Source organism: Leptodactylus fuscus, chromosome 4 (genome assembly GCF_031893055.1).
Source record: "Leptodactylus fuscus isolate aLepFus1 chromosome 4, aLepFus1.hap2, whole genome shotgun sequence".
NCBI classification, from domain to species: domain Eukaryota; kingdom Metazoa; phylum Chordata; class Amphibia; order Anura; family Leptodactylidae; genus Leptodactylus; species Leptodactylus fuscus.
Genome location: NC_134268.1, coordinates 92,375,166 through 92,384,951, shown reverse-complemented (window position 1 = coordinate 92,384,951; position 9,786 = coordinate 92,375,166).

Genomic DNA, 9,786 nt, shown 5'->3' with positions numbered 1-9,786 from the left:
CCTCTTTACACAAAGCTGTTCATATTATATCATATTAGATTTATACTCACTTATGATCTGCATATCATAGACAGGTTGTATCATGTAACCACTGACACTGTAAATGCATCACAGTAGTGAAGCCTCATAAAGTGCTAACAGATCAGCTAAGTCTGACCATACTCTTCAGTCCTTTGCGTGCCAAAAGAAGATTGGCTGTGTTAGATATTTTAGGTTAGCATTCAATCGGAAATATTAGTGTTTAGCATGATCAGCGAAAACAGCCGAACATCAGGCAATTTCTACAGAAACCTCGGATTCAGCAATTAGATGTTAAAGGGGTTTTCCTCTTGGATCCCCATGTTTTGGATTTGTGTTAAGGTGTTAAAATGTAAATAAAATCATATAAATTTGGTATCCCCAGAATCGTACCGAACATAGAATATAGGTGACATGTCATTTCGGCTGCAAATGCTACATTTATAACAAGTCATGCCGTAAAAACAAAGCCTGTAAGAAAATCACACAAATGCACTTTTTCTTCAAACCCTCCCCATTCTGATTTTTTTTCCAGCTTCCCAGTACATTGCACAGAATATTTAGTGATAGCCACATGAAGAACAATTTGTCCTGCCTGCAAACATTAAGACCTCAATGGCTCTGACAGTGGAAAATATAAAAGAGTTATGGGGTTAGGAAAGGTGGGGGGGGGGTAGTCAAAATCGAAAAATGAACATTAAAAAATGCCTGCGGTGGGAAGAGGTTAATGTTGGTGGTGAGATCCCTCTTATGAAAGATTCCATTATTGGTCAGGCAGTTGCATGTCCAAAATTTATGTGTATGGCCAGCTTAAAAAACAAAGCAACCCGATTCGGGGTTAGTTTAACTGCTTTAAAAAAAAGTTGGCAGTGGGGCCAATCAGTTTTCTGGCTACTCACCACCTTTGAAAAAAAAAGTGAGCGAAGCAAAGCAGAATTCTAGGTGCGTAAGAGCAGGGTTTTCTTGTCCCATAAGTTTTATTATAATTCACACCAGAAAACTGTTAGCAGTTTTACCTGAATGAAAATCTCACACCAAACCACAAAAGTCTAATGGTCTTAAAGGGTTTGTCGGGAATAACAACACTTTTAATATGAGGGGCCAGGGTAGGCGCAAAAAAAAAACATTCTCACCTGTCCCCGCTGCTCCGGTGTTTCCCATGGCAGTCTAGTCCTGCTGCTCTGCTGTCTTGTTTAGGAGGAGATCCCCGCCGCAGTGTGACGTCCCGTGTTCCTTTACTTCTGCCAGAAGACAACACCAGAGCAGCAGGACCGGACCTTGCTGGGAAATATCGGGGACAAGGGAGTAGGGGTTTTTTAAATTTTTGTAAAAAAAGATTATCCCCGACAAATCCTTTAAATCAGCCTCAATGAATCCGAGAAAATTTACTGATGATTGCCTGGTTTAGGATGATCATACCAAATGCTGATTTTTTTGTACATATGTTGAAGGTTTTTTCATGTTTCTGATGTCAGTATGTTGCAAATTTTGGTCATGCCATTTTTTCTCAATGTTGGCAATCTTTTTTGCAGTTGTATGCTATAGTTGCCCCTTCTCGGGTTAGACGACATGGTCACCTGCGGTGTAATACCTTTCGTATTATTTACAACAGAAACAGTTGTAAATAAGAGTTGGAATGTAGGCCAGCGTGTAATTCAGTTTCTTCTATACAGGCTGCCCTGAGATTCACCAGATTTATGAACAGACTTGCTCCTCTTAAAATATTTGGTACGTATTACTCTGACACATCTTATTAACAGCGGTCTTGTGACCCTTGTATTTATCCAATGCTATCCAGCTGGACAAACCCACTGACCAAAGTAAAACTACTGATTCAAATTACTATCAAAAGGGTAAACCTGCTAATGCATGGCTCTATGTATGGTAATGCATGGTTCCATCTATGCCAAGCTGTACCCTACTTTAGGTACTCTTAACTTTGGTGCACAAACAATCATGCCATATGTTTTCCAAAAATATTATTTTGCAAAAATAATACACTGTGACTCAGTAGCAGTGCAAGACAACACAAGTAAATACCACTACTATAGTGTTCAAATAAAGCAAACGTACAGACTAGATAGAATCTCCATAAGGCTGGGGGCCCAAGTGGCATAAGCGCTACGGATCCCTAGCGAATCTGGCGAATCTCATCCCCACTTTGCATTATAATAGGCACTGCATACAAGCAGTAATTTCCAAAAGTGGCGCTGTTTTGGAAATGGCAGCATGTCAATTATTCCTACAGTGGTTTCCCTATAGATATAATTGAAGCAGAAAGTCCGCAGAGGAAAATACTGTGAACTTTCTGACAAAAGCAGAAACATGATGCGTTGTTGCTGTGGTTTTTCCTACAAAGTTTTTTTGCTGTGGGATGCCACATGAGGCCTTAGTATAAGGTAACTTAATATAATTGTTATATAAAGTAATAGTATTAGAAATATCAAATAATATTAAGATTTATGGTGGTTATAAACACTGAGTGCCAGGTCAACTAAAGCACCCCCTTCAACAGAGATGATGAATGCCAATGCCACAGCAAGAGTCACCTACAAACCTAAGCCTGGACCTGACTATAAAGGCCCATCATATGTAGGTAAAAAGTCAGGGCATGTTCACATACAGGTTGTCCGGAAAGTAAGTACGCAAAATGAAAGGGTGGACTTTAGCCAGTATATGAAGCGTTTTTTAGTACTGAGCATGTGACCGGAAATGCACCGTTGTGGAGCTGCAAGTAGACAGAGATGTATCCCTCGCTGCGCCATGTGAAAGGAGAAACGAAGAAGAGAAAGCGCTTTAATGGGAAATCAGTTTAACTGGCTTATGGACCGGGCCCAAAAGTATGTTAAAGACCAGGCCATTTTTTTTTTCAAAACTGACATGTGTCACTTTAATGGCAATATCTTTGAGATGCTTTAACTTACACAAGTGATTCTGAGATTGTTTTTTCATAACACCTTGTACTTCATGTCAGTAGTAAATTTTGGTCGATATGTTTTGTCTTTGATTATGAAAAAATATAAAATTTGGCGAAAATGTTGAAAAAAAATGCAGTTTTCAAACTTTGAAATTGTAAGCCTTTCAAATAAAAAGTCATACTACCCAAATTTTTTCATGAATTTAATTAACCATGTCTCTGATTTATGTAGCAATCAAATTTTAATCACCCTTTAATTTTTTTCAGATATTATAAGACTTACAAGTCAAGCAGTAATTTTCCAAATTTTCAAGAATATTTCCAAAACACATTTTTCAAGGGACCACTTCAGTTCTGAAGGGAACTTGAAAGGACTCGCTAATAAAAAAAACCCCCGTAAGTCACCCCATTCTAAAAAATGCACTTTCGAAAGAATCCAAAACAGCAGTTAGAAAGTTTCTTAACCCTTTCAGTATTTCACAGCAATTAAAACAAAATGGAGGTTAAATTTACATTTTTCAATTTCTATCACTAATATATTCATTTAGCCCTAGAATTTACACATTTAGTAAGGGTTAAAAGAGGAAATGAACCCAAAATTTTGTTACACAATTTTTCCCGAACACGACAATACCCCATATGTGCTGGTACCCTAATGTACGGGCACACGGTCGCCCTCAGAACGGATGGAGTGCTAATTGGATTTTGTAGGCCAGATTTTGCTAAAATAGTTTGCAGGCACCATGTCCCTTTTGCAGAGCCCCCAAGGTGCCAAAACAGTGGAAAACCCCAAAATGTGACCCCATTTTCGAAACTAGACCCTTCAAGGAATTTATCAAGGGGTATAGTGAGCTCCTTGACCCTACAGGAGTGTAACAGAATTGGCCCAGCAAATGGGAAAACAACATTGTTTGCTATAAAATGTTGCTTTAACCCCAAATTTTGCATTTCCACAAGGGGTTAAAGGAGAAAATGCACCCCACAATTTGTTACGCATTTTCTCCCAACTACAGAAATGCCCCATATGTGGATGTAAAGTGATGTATGGGCACACTGTAAGGTCCAGAACGGAAGGAGTGCTATTGGGATTTTGGAGGGCAATTTTAGCTGGAATCTGTTTCAGGCACCATGCTGCATTTGGAGAGCCCCTGAAGTCCCAGAACAGTGGAACCCCCCCCAAAAAAATGACCTCATTTTGGAAACTAGACCCTTCAAGGAATTTATCAAGGGGTTTAGTGAGCACTTTGACCCTACAGGTGTTTCACAGATTGTTTTACCATTGAGACGTGAAAATGAAAAGTTACTTTTTTTCCAATAAATCGTCCATTTAGCGCCATATTTTTAATTTTTGCAAGTAGTTAAAGAATTAAAGACACACCACAATTTGTTACACAATTTCTCCTGTACACGGCAATACCCCATATGTGATCATAATCTGTAGTATGGGTACATGGTGGGGCTCAGAACGGAAAGAGCGCTATTTGGCTTTTGGAGGGCAGATGTGGCTGGAATAGTTTTCAGGTGCCATGTCGCATTTGCTGAGCCCCTAAAGTATCAATACAATGGAAACCCCTCAAAAGTGACCCCATTTTAGAAACTACACCCATCAAGGAATGAATCAAGGGGTATTATCATTTTGAGCCTAAAATGCTTCCCAAAAATTAATGTACAAAATTGAAATTTTTAAAGAAATATGCCATTTCGGTGCCCAATACGTTGCACCCACTTTGTGTTGTCAGAGACCTGCACTCCTAAAACTATTAGGTGGGCCATCCCGAGGGGCAAAAAATTATATATGTGAGTGTATACTGCTGCTTGGGCGCAGAGCAGGGCTCAGAAGGGAAGGAGCACTGCGCTTTTTAGCTATTGGGGTACAGAGTAATGCTAGGTTCACACCAGAGTTCGGGTCTCCGTTCTGTGGTTTCCGTCTTCTGCATGCAAGAAGACGGAAACCACAGACCGGGTCCGGCCGTGAGCGGCGGTGAGCGTTTTATGTTCTTCGCCGCAAAACCGTTTTTTTAAATCCGGACACAGAGTACTGCATGTCCGATTCTGTGTCCGGATTTAAAAAAAAACGGTTTTGCGGCGGAGAGCATAAAACGCTTGCCGCCGCTCATGGCCGGACAGCTTTCTCACCCATTCAAGTGACTGGGTGAGAAAGAGTCCTGCAGGTTTCTGTATCCTGCCTCTGTTTTGTGCAGGAAACGGAAACCTGCAGAACAGAGACCGGTCGAAGATGTGAACGAGCCCTTAGAGGGACTTTTGGGCCGCCATGTTGTTTTTGCAGAGCCCTGGAGGTGCCAGTAAACTGGAATTCGCCAAGAAGTGATCCCATTTTGTAGGGCTAATTTTAGGGTCTCTGCAAATATGACATGGTGTCCAAACACCAACAATCTAAATCTGCACTCCAAAAGCACATAGCGATCCTTCATATCTGCGCCCTGCTGTGTACCCAAATGGCGGTGTATGCAAACATGTATGACACTGGTATAACGGACTTAATGCCATATGTGGGTAGAAATGGCTGTTTGGGCACAGCCGCGCACAGAAGGGAAGGAGCGCTATTTTGGTTTTTGGAGAACAGTTTGGTTTTTGGAAGTCATCACACTTTTGCAAAGCCCCTCAATTGCCAATAAAGTGGAATCTGCAGACATGTCACCCCATTTTGGACACTATCCCACTGATGGGATTTATCAAGTGGCGTAGCGAGCATTTTTAACCCTTGAGTGTTGCATTTATTTAGTTTCCAGAAATGAAATCGCAACTGATAATGAGAAGTTAAAAATGTAAGTTTTCCAGAGATTCGCCATTTTAGTGCCCGATATGTTGTGCCCGACTTATGTCAGCAGAGACACTCCAAAAACTGTTAAGCGGGTATCCCGGGCACAACAGCTTTTATAGCGTTCATCTCTGATACAAGGCGGGCACAACATATTACGCACTGAAATGACGTATTCCTGGAAAAATGGTCATTTTCACCTCTCACAATGAGCTTCATATTCATTTATGGATAATAAGTTATAGCAACACTTGGGAGTTAAAAATGCTCTCTGTACCCCTGGATAAATCCGTCAGGGGTGTAGTTTCCAAAATAAGGTCACAGATCAGAAGATTCCACTTTACTGGCGTTTCAACTCTGCAAAAGTGTCATGGCATCCAAAACCCAAACCATCTGTGCTCTGAAAACCCAATAACCCTTCTTCCCTTCTGTGTCCGGCTGTGCCCTAATATCAGTTTATACCCACATATGACATTACGTCCTTTATCCCGGGTACACCAGTGTCATACATGTGTCATACCTGTGGCATAAACTGCAGTTTGGGCGCACAGCAGGGCGCAGAAGGGAAGGAGCGCAATGCGGCTTTTGGAGTACAGATTCAGATGTTTGGTATCTGGACGCCATGTCATGTTTGTAGAGCCTGTAAGGTACTGGAAAAGTGGATTCCCCAAAGGAGTGACCCCATTTTGATAACTGCTTCCCTCAAAGAATTTTTCAGGGGGTGTAGTGAGTATTAGTATCACAGATGTGACTGTACAGCAGATGGTGAAGAGGGAATATATAAGCAGTGCGGAGAATATTTCAAACACCAAATTCCCTACTATGTCCCAGTAACTCCTATAATTGGGGGAGTCACTGTGGGAGTCGCTTCTGGTATATTTTTCCTCATAAGCTCTAAATCTGTGGTGTCCCCTGATATTCGCTCGCACAGCTTATATACTCCCTTCCTGACGCAGCCAGTTGTATTCTAATAATTTGGCAATTTTGTGGGTTTTTGTCTTCACCATGCCATGGTGCATTTCCGGTCACATGTTCATTAATAAAAAACGCTTCATATACCAGCTAAAGTCCACCCTCTCTTTTTGTGTACTTCCTTTCTGGACACCCTGTATATCAGTTGTCTCATAGGTTTTACTTTTGCTTGAGGTAGACACAACTGATTAGAAAAATTGTTGTCTTGCATTCAAACTGAGACAGAGAAATTTGTCATTCAACAGATACAAAACGGGCATTATAGGAACTATGGGACCAGTTTCCTTATCAGGTTCCAGCATTTTTGGACTATGGTTTTGTAAAAAGAAACTGGAGGGTCAGACATATGTGAAAGGACATTCCTTACATTCCTTATTTTTGGAGTACTCCCACTCACCCGCTCAATATTCACCCACTATTGGTATTGACTAATATGTTTCCTATTATGCTGCTGCTCAACATTACCCAGGCACATTCCCTTATCTGTAGTCATAAAGACACAACTTTATTCTTCAGCATATATAGTCTGCACTACTTTTCTTAAAATCATCCATAAGTCCCCTTTACATGGAAGTATCAAGGTGTGCTTTGCATCAATATTTGTATGCTAAGAGCAGGAATTGCTAATTCCTGGTTTTCTCTTTGTGTAGATTCTATCCTAGCTTTGACTTGCAAAATACTGACCAAAATACTGTCATGTGAAAGTAGTCTAACTGTTTGAAATGCAGTTAGGGTGGGATTTATGGGAATATTCCAACTGTAAATGCATGAATTCCTATATAGTTCAGAAACTCTAATATCCCTATAGGGCAACTATGAAAACTAAATGAAAGTTCACTTACAAAAGTAAAGTTCCCATTTTGCAAGTTATGCTAATATAATTTATTTTAGGCTTATCAGAGTATATTTTACTGTACAATAATGATTGCAATGCTATGGAAATATAGAATGACAAGGACTATGAATACATTATTAATGAGCTGTTGCAGGAGGACTCCATACATCACACATTAGGATGACAATGCTGCTATTTATAATCTTATTAATGCCCTGAAAATAATTTCACTGTTTCAGTTTTGTTTCTTCATATTTTTATGCCGCATGTAACTTTCTTAACAACGTTGATCTTTCTGGATCATGAATAAAATGGCAAAACATCAGTAAATACTGACACACCTGAAAACAAAATGGAGAAAGTAACAAGAATAAAACAATGCATAACAATATTGGTCCATATGCTTTTGAGGTTCTTTGCAAAGTTGTATAACAATCCCTGATTCATCCTTATTCTTATCAGAATAAGTCATAAATGACAGAACAGAATATTAGTCTTATAGTTAGGGACAATTCCTGATTCATGTAACATCTCTTATCATTATAGGAAACCAAGCTAAGTCATAAATGACATAACAGGATATCAATCTTATGGTTAGAGTCTCCATTATCTTACTTTCACCTTAAACACCTTATGTTTTCTCAACCTTGTGTACAAAGCAGAAATAAAAAGCTCAAAGATATTCCACCATGACAGTTCATTTTACTCATATTCACTTATTATCACTGTTTTTCCTTTTATGTTTGAGATATATGAAATCTATACTATACCAACTGCTATACCGGAAAGAGGAATCACTGACATATGGACATATAGTAATAATCATTATTATCTCTCTTCAGAACTGACTTGGTAAATAAACTGGATTCAGAATGTATTACTGAGCTTCATACCAGTGCTTATGTCTATCTATCTACATACTATCTATTTATTTATCTGTTGGTCTATCTATCTATCTATCTATCTATCTATCTATCTATCTACTTATCTATCTATCTATCTATCTATCTATCCATCTATGTATGTATGTATGTATGTATGTATGTATCTATCTATCTATCTATCTATCTATCTATTTATCTATCATCTATCTATCTATCTATCTATCTATCTATCTATCTATCTATCTATCTATCCATCTATCTACTAATCTATCTGTCTATCTAGCCATCTGTCTATCTAGCCATCTATTTATCTGCCTATCTATCTATCTATCTATCTATCTATCTATGTACCTATTCATCTATTATCACTCATAACTGTAATATTTCACCTTAAAATAAAAATGAAAACAGGCACAACAATGACACAAGTAGTTAAACAAGCCCTGAATAGTATATCTATCTATCTATCTATCTATCTATCTATCTATCTATCTATCTATCTATCTCCTATCTATCTATCTATCTATCTATCTATCTATCTATCTCCTATCTATCTATCTATCTATCTATCTATCTATCTCCTATCTATCTATCTATCTATCTAACTATCTATATATAGTAAAAATTCTAGAACTCTTCAGGATTGTGAGATATGTCCATATTGTCCATCCTTCTATAAAGCTGAGATAAAAGTGTCCTTTATTAACATTTATTCTCATATAAATCCTATCAATGCCATTTCCACAGTCAGATCATACACATTATGGCCCCCTCTCACCCCTTAGATATGGATATGTACTGTATATAGTGTACTCGTGTATACATATCCCCTGATCCTGTAATTTTTAATAAGCACCAGGAGTAAAGTTAACACATGAGAACTATTTTCATACTTTCTCTCTGCAAGCAAACACGTAGATTTAATAACAAACATATAAAGCCTGGAAGTTTATTACAGGAGGAGAAGCGCTTGTATTCCAGCTTTTCCTGCGTTTTTCGTTAGCAAGCCATTTATTTATAACTGCAAAATATTTATAGTAGCAAAATGCAGACAAGGGAGCAGTGTGCACAGTAGTGAGGCTGCGGCATTAGCCTGTGGCTACTGCTTATGAATGTATGCAGCTCCAGTAATAACCACTCCCCAGGAAATTGCCAGCTTAGTAAAATACTAGTAATATTAGCACGTGGTTTTCCAAAACGTTTACATTTGAGTGCAAGGGAAGCTGCTAAGGCATAAATTTGTTATTTTAGCTTTGCATGTTTAAAAACAATATTAGGTTTCCCATAAATCCAGCAGCCTGGCTACACACAGAGCCGGCATCAGGGGGGCGAATAGTGGCCGCAACCTGCTGCAAGGTAAAGGGGGCTGCATCACTACCTG